The 23,006-nt window shown below is 48.0% G+C and overlaps 1 protein-coding gene across 3 annotated transcripts in view; it reads right to left on the bottom strand.

Moving 5' to 3' along the window:
* Positions 1–7,427: 7,427 nt before the first annotated feature.
* Positions 7,428–23,006, bottom strand: part of LOC140385743 (xin actin-binding repeat-containing protein 1-like) — a 101,038-nt gene continuing 85,459 nt past the window's right edge. For 2 of the 3 annotated variants that reach the window (XR_011933434.1, XR_011933435.1), the window contains one exon: positions 7,428–7,988. The gene's annotated coding sequence lies outside the window, so the exon portion shown is untranslated. Of the gene's footprint in view, positions 7,989–12,333; positions 12,529–23,006 lie in introns of all 3 variants that reach the window. The other variant, XR_011933436.1, reaches the window with a different exon arrangement.

Genomic DNA, 23,006 nt, shown 5'->3' with positions numbered 1-23,006 from the left:
GAAGTAGCAAACACAGTGGATAAATTGGAACCTGCGGATGTGATGTGCTTGGAAGTCCCAAAAAGAATAGGGATATTTTTATATGTGTGGTCCTTGAAGTTCCATGGTATGAAGTGACATGGCATATTAAATCCAAAGCTTGGTCTCCCTTGCTTTAACACAGAGTTTGTGTTAGGTTATTAATTAACTGGTGAACATGAAGTAATGTTAATTTAGGTTGTGGTGTGCTTGGGACTTCCCAGCCTGTATCCCAATGGGTTATTTTCTTCATGGGGTTTGGAACAAATCACTTGCCCAGAGCTGCCAGGCTGTTTCCCTTCACTAATTACCAAACCTTTTTCTTTTAGCATTCACAGATTTTGTTCAATTGGCAACTCCAATTCCTCCGGGTGCTCCCGTATCAGCCTCCCCGAACAGGCGCCGCAATGTGGCGACTAGGGGCTTTTCACAGTAACTTAATTTGAAGCCTACTTGTGACAATAAGCGATTTTCATTTCATTTCATTTCAACTTGCCAAGATTTCACGGACAGCAACTTCCAAACTCGCAACTTTAACACCCAGAAGAACAAAGGCAGCAGGCGTATGGAAACACCGGCACCTGCAAGTTCTTCAAGTCAAGCCGCACAGCAGCACAGTGGTTAGCACTGTTGCTTCACAGCTCCAGGGTCCCAGGTTCGATTCCTGGCTTGGGTCACTGTCTGTGCGGAGTCTGCACGTTCTCCCCGTGTCTGCGTGGGTTTCCTCCCACAGTCCAAAGCTGTGCAGCTTAGATGGATTGGCCATGATAAATTGCCCTCAGTGTCCAAAAAAGGTTAAGTGGCTACTGGGTTACGGGGGTAGGGTTGAGGTGTGGGTTTAAGTAGGCTGCTCTTTCCAAGGGCCTGTGCAGACGCAATGGGCCAAATGGCCTCCTTGTGCACTGTAAATTCTATGATTCTAAGACTCAAGCACCATCCTGCTTTAGAAATACAACCTGTTTCATTACTCTGGTTGAGTTAAAATCCCAGAACCCTTTTTTTCCCCATGAACAGTGGGGGAGAGGGTGGAGGGGGACGGGGTACTTCCACCATACAGACTGCAGCACTTCAAGAAAGTGGTTTACCATCACCTTCTCGGGGGCAATTTATAGGCGATAAATTCTGCCTTGCTTGTTATGCCCACACATCTCATGAAACAATTCAATTAAAAAGTTGTTTTACTTTTTGACTGAGGCCCTGTAGGATCACTGGTACATTTTGAACTATAGGCAGTGGCTTGTCCTTTGCAAACACAATTGAACGTGTAATGTTGATTTTGCACTTAACTCGGGGCAAATGTACCAAATGGATGTGTCCCAAGTTAACAGCCTTTCATTTTGTTACACATCGTAGCAAAGATGAACTGAAAATGAGATATTCGGATTAATTGTAGACATATGTGATTGAGCATTAATACAATCGCGGATTTTATAGTTCAGACTTTGCACGTTGTCTGCTGTAGAACTGACACTGTTTAAGGTGGGAGACAAAGATGAATGATTTTGGAGAAATTCTTAAAGCGGTGGGAGAATTTGGTCCATTCCAAAAACGTTTGCTGTTGTTAGTATGTTTGCCCAATTTCTTCATGGGGCTCCACTTGCCTGCTCAAGTTTTCACTGGTGCTAGTGTCCAACATTACTGCCAGACCAGTTGGATCTTAAACCTCAGTGCTGGGCTGGCCAAAGAAGAACAGTTGTTCGTGACTCTCCCAGAGGAAAGAAATGGATCTCACCAGAAGTGTAAAATGTACAAGCCGACCCCAGATAAGGTTATCGATTGGATACGTTTGCACCAAAACCAATCAACAGTAGCATGCGACTAAGGATGGGTATACGACACCTCACAATATACTTCAACATTAGTTACAGAGATTTGAAGAGATCTGCCTTTAATTAGACTATTGTCCCGAGAGATGGGGAGAGAAGGGCAAGCTCCTTGTGTTGCCCCTTTGCAGGTGGCCCACTCAAAAGTCACATGGGGGGGGCAGTTAGCATGTGCAGCTATCTGCCTCAAGGTGTTGTGGTGCAAGGCAAGGTGAGTAGTACTTAGCTGCTGTAAACCAGTACCCGCATTTAACCTTTAGGACACTAAGGGGCAATTTAGCATGGCCAATCTGCCTAACCTGCACATCTTTGGACTGTGGGAGGAAACCGGAGCACCCGGAGAAAACCCACGCACACACGGGGAGTAAGTGCAAACTCCACACAGTCACCCAAGTTCGGAATTGAACCTGGGTCCCTGGAGCTGTGAGGAAGCTAACCACTGTGCCACCGGGCCGCCCCAAATCTTTGCAATGCAATTCGGCAGCTCTCGCGCAACTTAAAAACTTTTTTATTTGTGACCAAATGCTTTTTCACTCAGCAGATTACTTGCAGGTCGGTGGATCTGCTGAATCTCTGCTGGCGTGAAATGAAAAACTCTTTGAATATGGGCAAATGGGACAAACAACAGGAGATGTTTTACATTCAATGGCTCCTTGTAACCAGTGCTTTATAGCGATTGATACATTGGAGCCTCTGATTTGTTTTTAAAAGTTCAGGTAGAAATATTACGAACGAGAAAATGCTGGAAAGTCTCAGCAGGTCTGGCAGCATCTGTAGGGAGAGAAAAGAGCTAATGTTTCGAGTCCGATGACTCTTTGTCAAAGCTTAGATTTTCCAGCATTTTCTCTCTTTCATTTCAGATTCCAGCATCCGCAGTAATTTGCTTTTAGTAGGTAGAAATATTAATTGTTTTCTTGTTCATTAGCTATGGGTGTTGATTTCCTCAAGAGTTTAAATGGAGCGGCATCAAATTGAAGATCTGGGCTGTGGTGTGAGTGAGATTGGGTCAATCTGAACTTGCCTCATTCCACATGTTTAAAATATTTTAAAAAGTATATTTTCATGACATTTGTAGAAGGACATAACAAAACATTTTGATTTCTTTGTATGTATTTGCTTTGTTTGGCCCCTTGTTCCGCACTGTAACCAATCACTGTTTGTCGATGTACCATTTGTCAATGCTCTCTATTGATTATTCTTTTTGTCTACTATGTACGTACTGTGTACGTTCCCTCGGCCACAGAAAAATACTTTTCACTGTTTCGGTACATGTGACAATAAATCAAATCAAATCAAAATCAAAATTTCAAAGTTACAGATGGTACAATAGAATTTTCTCCATACAGCATGTTCCATTCTGTGGTGCCTCAATATAATTGAAACATTCTTGACATTTATAATATATGTTCCATGTCAGGTATACAGCCGGAGGGGTTTGACACAGTTTCCAGTCCCTCTCTGCACTATGCTGAAAGGAATTACTCAGTGACCTTTCTCCATTACACCTCTGGAGCACCTGCCCCAAGCTTCAGCGCATCCGCCAGCATGTATCCTGGCCCTGGGAATGTGTCAATCTGCAAACTCAGTTGAGGACAACTCATTCCACATGTTCTTATCAAATTACTGCTAAATACCTATTGGTGTCAACAATGAAAAGTACACTTCCGGTGGCGGCTATGAAGTCGCATATTTGGTGGCTCCCGCTCGGGTCAGACTTTTGGACCTTTTCCCCCGATTTTCTACCGGAGTTGAACTGTAAAACTGAAGACAGAGGCAATTGTGTGCTGAATTCCCACATCGGTGCATGGAGAGGAGGACGAGAAGTGCTCGTAAAGGCAGAAGCAGAAAGACAGAGAAGGCTTGGGCTGAAGCTGCAGCGGGAGACAGCATGGCGGAGGACCATGGTTTGTCGACCCAGCGGTCAACGGAGCAGCTGTTGCAAGTTATTCAGGAAGGCTTTGCTAAGCAGAAACGGGACTGCTTGGATCCGATAAAAGAGCCGATTGAGCGGCTGGAGCTTAGTTTGGACGCCCAAGATCGTGCGATCCAGAAGGTGGAGAAGGCGCTGGCTGAGCTGGAGGAACATCAAACTGCGGTGGAGTTGGAGGTGGGGATGCTGAGAGACCAGTGAAGAAACTCCTGGAGAAGATGGAGGATCTAGAGAATAGGTCCCGCCGGCAGAACTTGAGAATCGTTGGGCTCCCGGAGGGCGGGGGGGGGGGGGGGGGGGGGGGGTGGGGGGGCGCGGGGGGGGGGGGGGCGGGGGGGGGAACAATAGGTGGGAGACTATCTGGTGCCAGGGATGGGGACCACAAAGCTAGCTGGGCAGGCTAGCTCACGGAAGCGCAGTGGGGGGTGTGCATTTGCTCGGTTTATCAAAGGCGTTGGGTTACAGGGTGTTGTTACTAGGGGGAGGAGGGGGGGGAAATGTTCTGCTGACGAGGGAGGGACTTGGGCCAAGGGACAGAGAGGAGATTGGGGGCGGAGGCTGCCTGAGGGCTGGCCGATGGAGGCGTGGAGCATGGGCTGGAGGCGGGCCCAAAAAAGGGGATGGCTGATCAGCGAGGGGGGCGGGGCAATGGACCCCCCAACTAGGCTGATCACCTGGAATGTTCGAGGAGTAAATGGTCCGGTCAAGAGGGCACATGTGTTCGCGCATCTTAGGGGACTGAAGGCTGACGTGGTAATGTTGCAGGAGACGCACCTTAGAGTAACTGACCAGATTAGATTGAGGAAAGGCTGGGTCAGTCAGGTCTTTCACTCGGGACTGGATTCAAAGACTAGAGGGGTCGCGATCCTGATCACTAAGCGGGTGGTGTTTGAGGCGGGTAGAATAGTTTCGGATGTGGGAGGTCGGTACATTATGGTCAGTGGGAAACTGGAGGGGCTGCAGATGGTATTAGTAAATGTGTATGCGCCAAATTGGGATGATGTGGAGTTTATAAAGAGGATGCTGGGGACAGTACTGGACCTGGACTCGCACAGGTTGGTCATGGGAGGGGACTTTAACACAGTTATTGGCCCTGGCTTGGACCGGTCAAGCTCGAAAACGGGCAGGGTGCCAGCAATGGCAGAGGAACTAAAAGGATTCATGGAGCAGATGGGGGGGGGGGGGGGGCGGGGGGTGGGGGGTGGATCCATGGAGATTTGGGCAGCCGAGGGTGAAGGAGTTCTCCTTCTACTCACACGTGCATAAAGTGTACTCCCGGATCGATTTCTTCATTTTGAGCAGGGCCTTATTGGCAGGGATGGTGGACACGGGGTACTCGGCGATCACAATCTCAGACCATGCTTCGCACTGGGTTGACCTGCAGGTTAGTAAAGACAGTAACCAGCGCCCGCACTGGAGGTTAGATGTGGGACTTTTGGCTGACGAAGGGGTGTGTGAGTGGCTGAGGAAATATATTCAGAACTACCAGCAGGTCAACGACACGGGGGAAATTTCAGCAGCGATGGTCTGGGAAGCACTGAAGGCTGTGGTCAGAGGGGAGCTGGTCTCGATACGGGCCCATAGGGAGAAGGTGGACAGGGCGGAGACAGACCGATTGGTTAAGGAGATACTACAGATCGATAGGAGGTATGCGGAGACCCCAGAGGCAGGGCTTTTAAGGGAACAGCGGAGTCGACAGGCGGAGTTTGGCTTGCTAACCACAGGGAGGGCGGTGGAGCAGCTGAGAAAGACGAGGGGGCGATCTATGAGAATGAAGAGACGGCCAGCAGAATGCTTGCACAGCAGCTTAGAAAGAGGGAGGCAGCCAGGGAGATAGGCAAAGTGAATGACACAGATGGGAACCTGGTTGGAGCAGGGGTGAATAAGGCGTTTAGGCATTTCTACAGCAGGCTGTATAGGTCGGAACCACCTACGGGGCTGGAGGGGATGAGGCACTTCTTGGGAGGCTGAATTTCCCAAAGGTGGACGGGGAGCTGGCAGAAGGGCTGGGGGCCCCGATCGGGTTGGAAGAGATAGTGGAGGGTCTGAAGGCCACGCAGGCGGGTAAAACCCTGGGGCCAGACAGGTACCCAGTGGAGTTTTATAAAAAGTTCTCTGGGATATTGGGGTCGGTGTTGATGAGGATGTTCAATGAGGACCAGGCAGGGTTTGTTAAGGGTAGGCAGTTGGTGGCCAATGTCAAAATGTTGTTAAATGTGATCATGATGCCCCCGGAAGGTAGGGAGAATGGGATTACCTGTGGGAGGTACTGGGACGGTTCGGATTTGGGCGGGACTTTATTGACTGGGTCAGGTTGCTGTATCAGGCTCCTGTGGCAAGTGTAAGGACGAATAGGACAACATCGGACTATTTTAGACTGCACCGAGGGACGAGATAGGGATGCCCCCTCTCCCCACTGTTGTTCGCGCTAGCTATAGAGCCGTTGGTAATTTCTCTGAGAGCCTCAAGGGGCTGGAAGGGGCTGGTGTGGGGGTGGGGGAGGGGGGGGGGGGTGGAGCACAGAGTCTCGCTCAATGCAGACGACCTGCTTCTGTATGTATCGGGGTTGGAAGAAATCATGAGGATTCTAGGGGAATTTGGCCAGTTTTCGGGGTATAAGCTAAATATGGGGAAACGTGAGATGTTTGCGGTCCAGGCGAGGGGACAGGAGAGGCGATTGGGGGAGCTGCCATTTAGATTGGTAGGGGGAAGCTTTAGGTACCTAGGCATTCAAGTGGCGCGGGAATGGGACCGGCTGCATAAATTAAATCTGGCCCGACTAGTGGACCAAGTGAAGGACGATTTACGGAGATGGGACGCACTCCCATTGTCATTAGCTGGGAGGGTGCAGACAGTGAAGGTGACGGTCCTCCCGAGATACCTGTTCGTGTTTCAATGTCTCCCCATCTTTATTCCGCGGTCCTTTTTTAACGGGTCAACAAAGTGATCTCTGGCTTTGTTTGGGCAGGCAAGACCCCGCGGGTAAGGAAGGTAATGCTTGAACGGAGGGCGGGCTGGTGCTGCCAAATTTTAGTAACTATTACTGGGCGACGAATATAGCCATGATCAGGAAGTGGTTGGTGGAGGCGTGGGGGGTCGGCATGGGAGCGTATGGAGGTGGCGTCATGCAAGGGCACCAGTTTGGGGGCGTTGGTAACTGCACCTCTGCCGTTTCCGCCAGTACGGTACTCCACCAGCCCCGTGGTGGTGGCGGCCCTGTGAGTCTGGGGGCAATGGAGGAGACATGTGGGAACAGAGGGAGCATCAGTCTGGTCCCCAATCTGTAATAATCACCGCTTTACCCCAGGAAGTATGGATGGGGGGTTCCGGATATGGCGGAGAGCAGGGATTTAGAGGATGGGGATGTGTTTATAGAGGGGAGCTTTCCGAGTATGAGGATGCTGGAGGAGAAGTTTGGGTTGGCGAGGGGAAACAAATTCAGGTATCTGCAGGTGCGAGATTTCCTACGTAAACAGGTGTCAACCTTCCCACTCCTACCGTTAAGGGGGAATTCAGGACAGGGTCGTTTCCAGAGGGAAGGTAGGAGAAGGGAGCATCTCAGACATTTACAAGGGGTCAGAGCAGACGCAGACCGAGGATCTGAAGCGCAAGTGGGAGGATGTTGTGGGAAAAATCAACCACTTCAAGAGTCAGACTTGCTGTGTTCAAATAAATGCAGTTTTATTGTTACACGAAGCTTCAGGAGCAAGCGTATGTACTCCGCGGTACAGTAGCCAGCCTTTCTCCCGGTTTGAATGGCAGTCATCCATTTTATACTTTGGGTTCACAATGAGCCCAGATACAAAACAATTATCACCTTGTTATCGTTAAACATTTTATAGATTGTACATCGTTATTTGTAAGCGTTTTGCCATTTACACATGGTTATAGTTAAAGAGGTTTTACAGGTTACAGGCAGCAGCAGGAAAGTAGTATCAATTGTCCCTTTATTTTAGGAAATGGCCCAAGACATTCGTATTAGCATATCATTGTGTACACCTTGGCTGAAGTCAGCTTTATTCAAGTGGTGTCCCGCATTTATGTATTTCTTAATCTCCTTTTGTCCTAGATCTGTTCCTATCTGTCCTACTGGCACCCCGCTGGACTCCAGGCATCAGTTATGTCTGCTTTATTCTCTGTGTCTCCATCTTGTGTGTCAGGCAGCCATCTTCTGTGCCAAGTGGCCTTCTGAACCATTTCCCACTTCAGAGGAGGAGCTGGGAGGAGAGATAGAGGATGGTCTATGGGCATTGAGTAGAGTCAACGCGTCCGCAACAAGTGCTAGGCCCAGCCTGATTCAATTAAGTTCATCGGGCTCACATGATAGTGGCCCGGATGAGCAGATTCTTTGGGGTGGAAGATAGGTGTGCAAAATGTGTGGGAGGACCAGCAAACAATGTCCACATGTTCTGGGCATGTCCGAAGCTTAGGGGATTTTGGCAGGGGTTTGCAGATGTCATGTCCACGGTGTTAAAAACAAGGGTGGCGCTGAGTCCAGAGGTGGCGATTTTCAGGGTGTCGGAAGACCCGGGAATCCAGGAGGAGAAAGAGGCAGACGTTCCAGCCTTTGCTTCCCTGGTAGCCCGGGGACGGATACTATTAGCTTGAAGGGACTCAAAGCCCCTGAAGTCGGAGACCTGGCTATCGGACATGGCTAGCTTTCTCTGTTTGGAGAAAATCAAATTCGCCTTGAGAGCTGCACTGTTAGGGTTCGCCCGGAGGTGGCAACCGTTCGTCGACTTCTTTGCAGAAAATTAATCGTCAGCAGAGGGGGGGTGGGGGGATTTGTTTAGCTTAGAGTAGGGGGTTAATAAAGATGGGACCTGTGATGGGAGGGAGACGGCTTTTGCACTATGTTTATAGTTTCATGTACATTGTTTATTGTATTGTTATAATACCAAAAAATACCTCAATAAAATGTTTCTTAAAAAAAAACCAATGAAAAGTACAATAATCGTGAGGTATTTTAATCTACATGTAGACTGAAAAAATCAGATGGGTAAATATAGCCTAGATGATGAGTTCAGAGAATGATTTTGGGATAGTTTCTTCAACAGCACATTCTGGAGCCAACAAGAGAGCAGGCTATACTAGACCTGGCATTGTATAACGAGATAGGATTAATTAATAACCTCCTCGTGAAGGCATTCCTGGGCAGCAATGATCATAATATGATTCAGTGAAGTTAGCGGACAGGTCAATAGAGATGCAGCAACAGACATTTGAAGGGATATTTCAGAATACACAGAATTGATACATTCCAATGAGGAAAAATTCCAAGGGGAGGACCCACCATTGGTAGTTAGCTAAAAAAGTTAAAGATACCACCAAAGTTAAAGAAAAAGCATATAATTATGCAAAGACAGATGGCAGGTCAGAAGATTGGGCAAAATATAAATAACAAGTAAAGAATGACTAAAAGATTACTAAGGAGGGAACAGTTACAGTATGAGAGAACGGAAGCTAGAAATATAAAGACTAAGCATTTCTATATAGCCAGCACGGTAGCACAATGGTCGGAACTATTGCTTCACTGATCCAGGGTCCCAGGTTCGATTCCGGCTTGGGTCACTGTCTGTGCGGAGTCTGTACGTCCTCCCCGTGTGTGCGTGGGTTTCCTCCGGGTGCTTCAGTTTCCTCCCACAGTCCAAAGATGTGCAGGTTAGGCGGATTGGCCATGATAAATTGCCCTGAGTCTCCAAAAAAGGTTAGCTGGGGTTACTGGGTTACGGGGATAGGGTGGAGGTCTGGGCTTAAGTAGGGTGCTCTTTCCAAGGGCCTGTGCAGACTCGATGGGCCGAATGGCCTCCTTCTGCACTGTAAATTCTATGATCCTATAGATATTTAAGTAGAAAAAGAGGTAACAAAGTGAGCATTGGCCCTATAGAAAGTCAGTCTGGGGACGTTCAAAATGGAAAATACAGAGGTGGCAGATGAACTGAGCTGGTATTTTGCATTGGTCTTCACAAAATAGAATGCAAGTAACATCTCAGAAATAGTTGTAAATCAGGAATTGGAAGTGGGGGAGGAACTCCAGAAAGTTACAATCAACAGGGAAGTGGTACTGAGCAAACTGGTGGAGTTTCAGGCTGACAAGTTCCGGGGTCCTGATGGATTTCATTCGAGAGTCTTAAAAGACTAGTGAGATGGTCTATGCATTCATTTTAATTTTACAAAGTTCCCTAGATTCGGGAAAGGTGCCAGGAGATTGGAAAATAGCAGAAACAAGGAGGGGAGGGGGGGGGGGGGGGGGGGGGGGCAAAGGAAACGACAGGCCAGTTAGCTTAACATCTACCAAAGGGATAGGTGTTATATCACTTAGAAAGAATTATGGAAATCAGGCAGCGTCAACATGGTTTTGTGAAAGGGAAATCATATTTAATCAATTTATTGGCGTTGATGTACTGTATTTTGATTTCTAGGTGATTTCAAAGGTTACTACAGAAAATGAAAGCTCATCATGTCGGGGGTAGCATATTGGACATTGTGATGAAATTGTCATACTTTATAGTTTGTATTTTTGCAGGAATATTATTAACATCTGGGTTAAAATGCTTACAGAGAGTATGTCTGCTAGAGGTATGATTTAAAATGAGGTAGTCAGTGATTTTGAAGGGTAAGTGTTTTGTGAATAGATATTAAAGACAATTTAACCTGTTTGTAGATAGAGAGCTAATGTAATGTTGTAACAGTTTGAACCTGGCTAAACAAATCAAGGCACATCTTGTAACAAGAGACAAAATAATGCTGTGTGCTTTGAGTGCAGCTGGTGTAGCTAATGGGAGTGCCGGGTCTGCCTGAAGTTGCTTCTAGGACTCTAAGCTGAGAAGGTTTTCAGCTTGGTCCGAGAAAAAGGTTTCCCTCTCCAAGTTCTCTGCATCAATATAAGCAAGCAAAACTTGGCTATTAACTTTACACATAAGTGATATTTGAAATATATGGGTTGCTTAATTGGAATATAGAACCAGGTTTCAGAAAGCAGGTTAAGATGTTGTATCTGTGAGGGGCAGCATGGGTGGTGCAATGGTTAGCACTGCTGCCTCATGGCACTGAGGACCCCAGTTTGACCCTGGCCCCGGGTCACTGTCCGTGAGGAGTTTGCATATTTTCCCCATGTCTGCGTGGGTCTCACCCCCACAACCCAAGGATGTGCAGGGTAGGTAGAATGGCCACACTAAATTGCTCCTTAACTGGAAAAAAAAAAATTGGGTACTTTAAATTTTTTTTAAAGACGTACCCGTTAACTGTAAATCTATTTCTTTGGTGCTAAGGTGCTTAATTCTGTGTTAAAGTTTGTGTTAATATAAAAGCTATCTACTGGCCAGTGTTATCACTCCTGGTGATGCAGTAACATTTCCTCACACCAAATGCAAGTAGTTGGGTTCTAATTCGGGATCTTAACCAAAATTGGGGTTCTGGTCCAGACCCTTAAAAGCATGGATCGAAGATTGTCGAGCTAACAGGAAATGGAGGGTAGCTGTTAATGTGGGGATGTAATGAGTGGTGTGCCACAGGGATCAGTGCTGGGACCTCAACCTTTCAGAAAAATTATTTGGGTGAAGGGACAGAAAGTATAGTTGCTAAATTTACTTATGATACAAAGATAAGTAGAAAGGTAAGTTGTGAAGAGGCTATAAGGAGGCTACAAGAGATATAGATAAGTTAGGGCCATCCCAAGGAAGGGTATGCTTCAGTTGTACAGGGCATGGGTGAGACCACGTCTGAAGCACTGTGTACAGTTTTGGTCTCCTTATTTAAGGAATGTTGTAAATGAATTTGAAGACGGTGTACTAAACTAATGCCAAGAACGGGTGGGTTGCCTTATGAGGAAAGGTTGGACAGTCTAGGCTTGTATCCACTGGAGTTTAGAAAAGTGAGAGGCGACTTGATTGGAACTTATAAGATCCTGAGGGGTCTTGACACGATGGATGTGGAGAGGATGTTTCCTCTTGTGGGAGATTCTAGAACCAGGGATCACTGTTTGAAAATAAATGGTCACCTATTTAAGACAGAGATGAGAAGAACCCTTTTCTCGGAGGGTACTGATTCTTTGAAACTCCCTCATAAGCCAGTTGGTGGAAAGCTAGTGTCAGCTCAGTCATGGTGTTATTGAATGGCTGAGCAGGCTTGAAGGGCCAAGTGGTCTACTCCTGCTTCTGACACATATATTCATATGTACGTGCTGCTCACTTGACTCATGAATGTGTTTTTAAAATATGCACAAGCTGGTGGTGGCAGAAAAACTTAATAAAACATACAATAGCAAAAATACTGCAGATGCTGGAAATCTGAAATTTAAAAAAATGCCATGAGAGGGTAGTGGTCATTGTGAAATCCACAGGCCTGGCAGCATCTGTGAAGAGGAAAACAGTTAATATTTCAGGTCTACGACCTATCATTGGAACTGAAATGGTTAGAGATATAGAGATATAACAGTATTTAAGCAGAGTAGCAGATATAAGAGGAAAGGGAAAAGAACAAAAGGGAGGCATAACTTCTAGTTTTTGGGCAACAACTCTTGGTGATGATTCTGCTTTATTTTTAAGTCTCCTCTAAACTTACCTTTTGCTTCCTTACTTGTCATATTGCCATCTCCTTCTATCTTGCACTATCCTCCCCTTTATCATTTTAATTCTCCTGTCATGAAGCATGGGTATCACAACTTGGAAGACCGGTTTGTGGGGGTGTGTAGTTTTATTTTTGTTTCAGTGTGAGGAGACCAGTGAAACCCCAGTGAGAATAAATAGCCTGGTCCTCCTGCAACAATTATTAAAGATCATTTATTAAAGTAAAGAAAAGACAAATGCACACAAACAGGACTACTCTCCTCTCACTTAATTAAGATGAATTATTAGACACACACAATTTCTGTATAACGTACCCCTTGTTACAAAATATATCTATGATACCTGAACTCCGCAAGATTTCCCCTGTTCCCCAAACAACACCCCCATTGAATAATCAGCTACAGTTACCACATAACGTGAAGACGATACTCAAATCTGGGAACCATCTTTTTCCTGGTCCACCGCAGATATTTTAAAACTACTGTTATGAAGGTTTTCTGCACAGCCTTGGCTCTAAGATTTAGAAGCTTGTTTGCTGTAAACCTGGCCTTTGGGCTTTGTGGCTGGAAACTGACCTATCCACTTTCTGAGACTGCTCGATGGTAACTGCCTCTCTTGGCTTTTCAGGGTTTGTGCAATTTTTTTGTTTTTTAGAAAATATTTTATTGAAGCATTTGTAATTTTCACAATTTAACATGTTGACTTTTCTAAAACAACTGCGCGGGTCGACACACAAAATACCCCCCTAAAAGAACAACAACCAATAAACCACGTTCCCCACTTCTCCCGCCCTGTCCCCAATTACCCGTATACTGAGTTCCCGGCTCTGGGTTACTGTCTGTGTGGAGTTTACACACTCCCCCTGTGTTTGCGTGGGTTTCGCCCCCACAACACAAAGATGTGCAGGGTAGGTGGATTGGCCACACTAAATTGGCCCTTAATTGGAAAAAATTTTTTTGGGTACTCTAAATGTTAATTTTTTAAAAAAAATTAGATAATGGCCTATTCATTGCCTGCAGCTCCACCTTCAACATCACAATCCCAGCCAGGCTTATATCACAACTGCAAAACTTAGGACTTGGCTCCTCCCTCTGCAACTCGACTTCCTGACCCATGGACCACAAACAGTAAGGATAAACAACACCAGCTCCTCCACGATAGTCCTCAATACCAGGGCCCCGCAAGGCTGCGTACTTGGCCTCCTACTATACTCCCTATACACACACGACTGCGTGGCAAAGTTTGGCTCAAACTCCATCTACAGGTTTGCTCATGACACGACCGTAGTGGGTCGGATCTCGAACAACGATGAGTCAGAGTACAGGAGGAAGATAGAGAGAACCTAGTAGAGTGGTGTAAAGACAACAGTCTCTCAATGTTAGCAAAACTACGAGCTGGTCATTGACTTCAGGAAGCAAAGTATCGTGCACACCCCTGTCTGCACAATGGTACTGAGGTGGAGATGGTTGACAGCTTCAAATTCCTAGGTGTGCACATCACCAACAATCTGTCCTGGTCCACCCACATCAGCACTTTGACCAAGAAAGCACAACAAAGACTACACTTCCTCATGAAACTAAGGAAATTCGGCATGTCCACATTGACTCTTACCAATTTTTACAGATGCGCCATAGAAAGCATCCTATCTGGCTGCATCACAGCCTGGTATGGCAACTGCTCGGCCCAGGACCGCAAGAAACTACAGAGAGTCGTGAACACAGACCAGTCCATCATGCAAAACCGCCTCCCACCCATGAACTCTGCCTACACCTCCTTGGGAAAGTGGGTAGCATAATGAAAGACTCTTCCCATCCTGGTTATTTTCTCTTCCAACTTCTCCCATCGGGCAGGCGATACAAAATTCTGAGAACACGCGGTAACAGATTCAAAAACAGCTTCTTTGCCACTGTTACCAAGATCCTGAATGACCCTCTTATGGACTGCACTGGTCTCTCCACACATCTTCTCTACTGAGTAGTACTAAACTCCTCATTTTTCACCTCGTGTCGTGTCTATGTATTTACATTGTGTATTTATGTATGTCCTATGTTCTTCATGTATGAAACGATCTGTCTGGACTGCACGTGGAACAATACTTTTCACTGTACCTCGGTACACATGACAATAAACCCAAATCCTTCTTGGTGAGAGGATTTGAGTGTAGGAATAGAGATGGTGTACTGCAATTGTATAGGGCATTGGTGAGGCCACACCTGGCCCATTGTGTGCAGTTTTGGTGTCCTTATGTGAGGAAGGATGTTCTTGCTATGGAGCGAAGGTTTGCCAAGCTGATTCCTGGGGTGGCAAGACTGTCATAGGAGGAGAGACTAAATCGGTTAGGATTATATTCATTGGAGTTTAGAAGTCAGAGGTGGTCTCATAGAAACTTGCAAATAATAACAGGATTAGACAGGGTAGATTCAGAAAGAATGTTCCCAATGGTGGGGGTGTCAAGAACTAGGGATCATAGTTTGAGGATAAGAGGTAAACCTTTCATGACTGAGGTGAGGAGAAATTTTGTTACCCAGAGAGTGGTGAATCTGTGGAATTCACTACCACAGAAAGTAGTTGAGGCCAAATGTTGTGTAATTGGGTGGAGCAGGCTCAAGGGGCCAGATGGCCTACTCATGCTCCTAGTTCTTATGTTCTAAAGGGATGAAGGGAAATGGGAAAGTCAGGACCAGGGTATTGAACTTGATGATCAGCCATGATCATAATGAATGGTGGAGCAGGATTGATGGGCTGAATGGCCTCCTCTTGCTTCTATTTTCTATGTTTCTGCCCAATCTCAACTCCCATAAACTACCCTTAAACCACAGCCCTCTTTTATTACGCTCCTGTATTATCTTTTATTACACTTCTCTGTGTGATTTGATATACTACGGAGTGTAATATGTGTTACTCAAACCTTGGTTACTGATGAGGTCTTCTGAATCTCGATGAAGAAGACCCGAACTCGTCCAGTAGTAACAAAAGGTTTATTGAGTAACTATAACAATAAATGTGTGAGTTCTTTACTTTAATATTGATACTAGTGATAAGGTTAACAAGATCTAACTACAGTAACTACACTAACCATCTGAGTTAATCTGATACTCCTGTCCTGGTAACAGTCCATCCAAAAGAGGGAGAGAGAGACCCAATGTGGTTTCTTTTATACTCCTGTTGGTCTGGCCCTCTGGTGATCATCTGGTGCTACTGATTACACATTAACCCCTTATGTACATGCACTACAAGCCCCACTATCCCTTGTGTCATAATACACACCAGTATATTATGGTGCAGACACACACACACACTGATGGACATGCAGTGGGACCAATCAGCATACACAAGACCGCAGCCAATCACCAGTGAGAGCACACACACTATAAAGACAGGGGACAGGAGAGTTCCCACTCATTCTAGTAGCAGCCAGCTCGGAGCACAGAGCTTACAGCCTGCAACACATTCATTCACCATGTGCTGAGTGCATCACCTGGTTAGGACTAGGCAAGGGTCAACAGTTAAAGCTGGTATTGCATTTACCCACAGTTCAAGTATGTTAATATAGTTAACCTTATAATAAAATAGAGTTGCACCACTTCCAGTGTTGTTGACCTGTTTGTGATCCAGAACACTCAACACATCACCTTGGATCTGGCTGATACCTACACCTCCCCACACGGTTGGTCATTCTGTTGCTCGCTGTGGATCCGGGAATCAGATTGACCGTTCTAGATTCTCCTTGGTGACAACAGTGTCAGACTCTATGGTCTTGGCCTTTCTGTTGCAAAACTTTATTGAGACTATCAAAGCATATTCCCTGGTGACACTCTGTTTGGATGGTTGGCACCTTTTAACCTCTTACAGCCTGGTTCCTGCCACAGCCCAGAAAACCATTAATCATCAGGATAGACATGTGATAAACGCCCATTTCTCCTTAGCTGTTGTTGATGCCTGTTTGTATAATGGCTGTTGTTTGGGACCATCAGCAGTGATCGTCTACCAGTTTCTTTAATTGGAGTGTCTGATGGCCACTTTTGTCTTTGAGATGTCCCAGCGTCTTTCCACAATATTTAATTAAAGTCCAGTTGGAGGGAATTCTGATTTTGCATCAGACTTGGTGAGGTTTCCTGCATTTCCTGTTTTTCTCAGCTATAATGTGAGTTTTTTTTATTCATTCAAGGGATTTGCGCTTCGCTAGGCTAGGCCAGTATTTGCACATCTCTAGTTGCCTTCTTGAAACGCTGCATTCCATGGGGTGCAGGTACGCGTACAATGCTGTTAGGGAGGAAGTTCTAGGATTTTGACACAGTGACAATGAAGAAACAACGATTTTTCCAAGTCAGGATGGTGAGTGTCTTGGAGGATAACTTCCAGCTGGTGGTGTTCCCATGTATCTGCTGCCCTTATCCTACTAAATGGGTCGGGGGCCGGTTTAGCTCACTTGGCGAGACAGCTGGTTTGTGATGTAGTGTAATGCAAGCAGCAAAGGTTCAATTCCCATACCAGCTGAGGTTATTCATCAAGGCCCCACCTTCTCAACCTTGCCCCTCACCTGAGGTGTGGTGCTCCTCAGGTTAAATCACCGCCAGATTCTCCCCCTCAAAGGGGAAAGTAGCCTTTGGTCATCTGGGACTATGGCGACTTTACCGTTGCCTTCTAACCGTTGGTTTAGCACACTGGGCTAAATCACTGGCTTTGAAAGCAGACCAAGGCAGGCCAGCAGCACGGTTCAATTCCCGTACCAGCCTCCCCGAACAGGCACCGGAATGTGGCGACTAGGGGCTTTTCACAGTAACTTCATTTGAAGCCTACTTGTGCCAATAAGCAATTTTCATTTTCATTTCATTAAATGGGTCATGGGATTTTAAAGTGAGTGTTGACATAGTGAGCTTAAGTGCAAAATATGATAAGAGGAAGCACAGTTTTTGGATAAAAACAAATGCATATGCTAAACAAGATTTTGGTAACATGCATATAAATATTCTAATATATATAATCTAGTAATTTAAAACGGGGTAAATCACAGAACCTTTAGAGTTTTGGAACTGTACATTCATGCTGAAGCCTGTTTGTGAACACAAAGTCATATTGTGGTGAATGTATGGTACTAGTGATTCACCAGTGCATTAGTATCATGTTCTATCATTGTCTTACAGCTATGTTATATTGTTGACCTTGTGGGCTCCACCTATGGGCCATTGTGTGGCTTCACCCACAGGGGGATATGTTGGGGCATGTACGGGTTCCGCCCATGGCTCCTCCCCTTGAAAGGAAGTGTAAAGAGCAGTTGACCTGTAGGCGGTTCACAGTATTGTTCTAGTCGCAGGCAGGCACTGTTCTAAGCTGATTAAAACCATGGTTTACATCTACTCGTTGTGCCGGGAAAATTGGGAGCGAGCAGCGTCTTCCATGTCCGGGTGAATGAAGCTCTCTGTGCTCCCGGTCGCATCAATTTAATCAGCTTAAACACAACTATGGAATCAGCCCTCAAACCTGATCGACTGGAACTCGATCCGCAGGCTGCGGAGGCGAAATAAATTTTTTCGCACTGGCTTCGATGCTTCAAGGCTTATCTCGCTGCCTCTTCCACGCCTTCCGTCACCGATGAACAGAAGCTGAGTCTCCTCCACGCATGGGTGAGCCATCGCATTTCTGTTTAGCTCGACGAGGCCTCCTCCTATGCAGATGCCCGCGATGCTCGATTGCCTATACGTACGGCCCGTGAACGAGGTATACACGCGACACATCTTCACCACTCACTGCAAGCGCCCCGGGGAGTCGCCAGATAACTACCTACGCGACCTCAAAGCCCTCGCATGCAACTGGAATTACCAGGCTGTTACGGCCACTCAGCACATGGACCTCACCGTCCGAGACGTCTACGTGGCAGGAGTCCGGTCGAATTATGTGAGACAGCGCCCGCTCGAAAAGGGGGCCCAGGATCTGGACGACACGGGAAAATTAGCCACCTCTCTGGAGGTTGCGCTTCAGAGCCTTACTGCGTTCCCGGCCGACCACGCGACCCCCTCGTGGGCCCCCGACCAAAGACTACCCCAGGCCTGTGCCGCGCGGCTGCCCACCCATCATGGGGGGCTACCCTGCTATTTTTGCGGCCAGTCTCAACACTCCTGACAGCACTGCCCGGCCCGCAACGCAAACTCCAGCGGCTGTGGGAGAAAAGGACATTTCGCCAAGGTCTGCCTGGCCAGGTCTAAGAACTCTAACTCACAGACCCAATCCTCAGACTCACAGGCCCGCAGGGTGGCAGCGCGTCTGCCGACTCCGCCTCCTGCAGATGCCTCAGCCTCATGCTATCAGTGGAGGCAGCCATCTTCCAGCCCTCACAGCACGTGTGACTCACGGGGGCTGCCATCTTGGCCACCCTCCCCCATGCGGCCGGCCACGTGTGATCCCTGGGGCCGCCATCTTGGACGCCATCTTCCTCACTGCCTGCCACGCTCGACCAACGGGGGCCGCCATCTTGGCCGCCATCTGCTACGCCGCTCGACACGTATGATCAATATGGACAGTCATCGCGGGGCTGCCCCAGCACCTCCGACCACGCCGCCGGCTACCCGCAGCTCAGCGTGGTTACCCTGGACCAGTCGTGACCCAAGCACCTCCGGAGCTCCATGATGGCCGTCCAGGTTAACGGGCACAAGATGCCTTGCCTCTTCGACTCCAGGAGCACAGAGAGCTTCATTCACCCGGACATGGTAAGACGCTGCTCGCTCCCAATTTTCCCAGCGCAACAAACTATCTCCCTCACCTCTGGGTTGCACACGGTGCAAATCCAAGGGTGCACTACTGCAACCCTAGTACGCTAACTTTAAATTAGATGTACTCCCAGACCTCTGCGCTCCTCTCCTATTGGGACTCGACTTCCAATGTAACCTCAGGAGCCTAACCCTGAAGTTCGGGGGGCCCCTGCCCCCACTCACCAGATGCAGCCTCACGACCCTAAAAGTCGACCCTCCCCCTCTCTTCACAAACCTCACCGCCACCTGCAAACCAGTAGCCACCAGAAGCAGGCGGTATAGCATGCAGGACAGGACGTTCATTCGGTCCGAGGTCCAGCGTCTCTTGCGGGAGGGCAGCAATAGATCCTGGAGAGCTCAGGTGGTGGTCGTCAAGACCGGGAAAAGTTCCGGATGGTGGTTGATTACAGCCAAACCATTAACCGGTATACGCAACTCGATGCGTATCCCCTTCCCCGGATTGCAGACATGGTAAACCAGATCGCACACTACCGGGTGTTCGCCACGGTGGATCTGACATCTGCATACCACCAGCTCCCAATCCGCCCGGAGGACTGCCGCTACACGGCTTTTGAGGCAGACGGCCGCCTTTTCCATTTCTTCCGGGTCCCCTTTGGCGTCACGAATGGGGTTTTGGTGTTCCAAAGAGCAATGGACCGAATGATGGACCAGTACGGGCTGCGGTCCACATTTCCGTACTTGGACAATGTCACCATCTGCGGCCATGATCAGCAGGACCACGACACCAACCTCAACTGATTTCTCCAAACCGCCCAAACCCTCAATCTCACCTACAACAAGGAGAAATGCGTTTTCCGCACAACCAGGCTAGACATCCTCGGCTGCGTCGTGGAGAACGGGGTCCTGGGGCCCGATCCTGACCGTATGCGCCCCCTCCTGCAACTCTCTCTCCCTCATTGTCCCAAGGCCCTGAAGAGGTGCCTCGGGGTTCTTTTCATATTACACCCAGTGGGTCCTCAATTATGCGGACAAAGCCCGCCCACTAATCAAGGCCACCATCTTTCCACTGGCAACTGAGGCCCGCCAGGCCTCCAGCTGCATCAAAGCGGACATCGCCAAAGCTGCGATGCGCGCAGTGGACGTGTCCGTCCCCTTCCAGGCGGAGAGCGACTCATCAGAGGTCGCTCTTGCCGCCACCCTCAACCAACCAGACAGACCGGTAGCGTTCTTTTCGCGCACCCTCATCACCTCTGAAATTCGACACTCCTCGGTTGAAAAAGGAGCCCAAGCCATCGTGGAAGCCGTGCGGCACTGGAGGCACTACCTCGCTGGTAGGAGGTTTACCCTCATCACCGACCAACGATCGGTAGCCTTCATGTTCGACAATACGCAGCGGGGCAAAATCAAGAATGATAAGATCTTTAGGTGGAGAATCGAACTCTCCACCTATAATCACGTTATAGTATATCGTCCTGGGAAGCTCAATGAGCCCCCAGATGCTCCGTCCTGCAGCACATGTGCCAGCGCGCAAGATGACCGACTACGGGCTATCCACGATGACCTCTGCCACCCGGGGGTCACCCGGCTCGTCCATTATATCAAGGCCCGCAACCTGCCCTACTCCACCGAGGAGGTCAGAGCTATGACCAGGGACTGCCAAATGAAATGAAAAAAATGAAATGAAAATCGCTTATTGTCACAAGTAGGCTTCAAATGAAGTTACTGTGAAAAGCCCCTAGTCGCCACATTCCGGCGCCTGTTCGGGGAGGCTGTTACAGGAATCGAACTGTGCTGCTGGCCTGCCTTGGTCTGCTTTCAAAGCCAGCGATTTAGCTCAGTGTGCTAAACAGCCCCTCTTATGAACAGGGGGGTTCCAACAGCGATTTTCCAATCCTCTGGGACTTTCCCTGACTCCAGTGACTTTTGAAAGATCATAACTAACGCCTCCACTATTTCTTCAGCTATCTCCTTTAGAACTCTAGGATGTAGCCCATCTGGGCCCAGAGATTCATCAATTTTTAGACCTCTTAGTTTCTCTAGCACTTTCTCCTTTGTGATGGCTACCATATTCAACTCTGCCCCCTGACTCTCCTGAATTGTTGGAAGATTACTCATGTCTTCTACTGTGAAGACTGACGCAAAGTACTTATTTAGTTCCTCAGCTATTTCCTTGTCTCCCATCACTAGATTACCAGCGTCATTTTGGAGCGGCCCAAGTCTACTTTTGCCTCCCGTTTGTTTTTAATGTATTTAAAGAAACTTTTACTATCATTCCTAATGTTACTGGCTAGCCTACCTTCATAATTGATCCTCTCTTTCCTTATTTTTCTCTTTGTTATCCTCTGTTTGTTTTTATAGCCTTCCCAATCTTCTGACTTCCCACTACTCTTTGCCACATTATAGGCTTTCTCTTTTGCTTTGATGCATTCCCTAACTTCCTTTGTCAGCCATGGCTTCTTAAACCCCCCTCTGATAACCTTTCTTTTCTTTGGGATGAACCTCTGTACGGTGTCCTCAATTACTCCCAGAAATTCCTGCCATTGCTGTTCTACTGTCTTTCCCACTAGGCTCTGCTCCCAGTCGATTTTCGTCAGTTCCTCCCTCATGCCCCTGTAGTTACTTTTATTTAACTGTAACACCTTTACCTCTGATTCTACCTTCTTTGTTTCAAATTGGAGATTGAATTCTACCATATTATGATCACTGCCTCCTAAGTGTTCCCTTACTTTAAGATCTTTAATCAAGTCTGGCTCATTACATAACACTAAGTCCAGAATGGCCTGTTCCCTCGTGGGCTCCATCACAAGCTGTTCCAAAAAGCCCTGCTGTAAACATTCAATGAATTCCCTTTCCTTGGGACCATCACTCGTCGTGTGTTCATTGATGGTGTATCAATTTAATAAACTAAACATCTAAGATGAATTCATCACTCAAGCCTGATCGCCTGGAGCTGGACCCACAGGCAGTCGACGCCACTGCAACATTCGAGCACTGGCTAAGCTGCTTCGAAGCGTACCTCGGATCTTTCACCGAAGACTTCACTGACCTCCAAAAGAAGCAGATCCTCCATGCACGGGTGAGCCCGCAAGTCTTTCTTCTCATCAGGGACGCCCCCTCGTATACGGAGACGATAATGCTGCTGAAGGGACACTATGTAAAGTCTGTGAACGAAGTGTATGCTAGGCACCTTCTTGCCACGAGACAACAATGCCCTGGGGAATCACTAGCAGAATTCCTGTGTGCCTTGCGGGTACTCTGCCGGAACTGTGACTGCCAGGCGGTATCGGCTACCCAACACGCGGAGCTGTTGGTCAGCTTATGTCGCAGGCATGAAATCAAACTACATACGCCAGCAATTGCTAGAAGGGGGTACACTCAGCCTCCCAGAGACAGTGCAGCTCTCAAACACACTGCAGGTGGCCTCTCAGAACATGGAGGCCTACACCTCCGACCGCGTGGCACCCTCGTGGACCTCGTGGGCGCCGCCATCACCCGACTTGAGTGCGGCACAAGCCTGTTTTGCGGCCAGGGTAAGCATCCCAGACAGTGCTGCCCTGCACGGAACGCGACTTGCAAGGGTGTGGGAGGAAGGGCCACTTTGTGAAAGCCTGCCAGGCCCGATCACTCCCGAAAACTCCTAGGCCCAGCAGCGCTGCCTGCTGCCTGTCGGGGCCGCCCCCAGCTGCCGCGCCACCAGCCATGTGCGACCGTGGGTGCCGCCATCTTCGCTGCCATCTTTGATATCGGCCGCCACGTGCGACCCATTGGGGCCGCCATATTTAACGCCATCTTGTACTCCACCCGCGACGCGTGACCCAAATGGGCTGCCATCTTGGGACCACTCCGCAGCCTCCCGGGAGCCCTGCTCACCCGATCGTACGCTGGCCTCCGCTAGCTCCGACCGGCCTACCCATCATCTTCCGGAGCTCGCCTCCATCACGCTCGACCAGGCTCGGCCTCA

The sequence above is a fragment of the Scyliorhinus torazame genome, chromosome 11, assembly GCF_047496885.1.
Source record: "Scyliorhinus torazame isolate Kashiwa2021f chromosome 11, sScyTor2.1, whole genome shotgun sequence".
NCBI lineage: Eukaryota > Metazoa > Chordata > Chondrichthyes > Carcharhiniformes > Scyliorhinidae > Scyliorhinus > Scyliorhinus torazame.
This window is presented reverse-complemented; position numbering and strand designations above follow the sequence as displayed.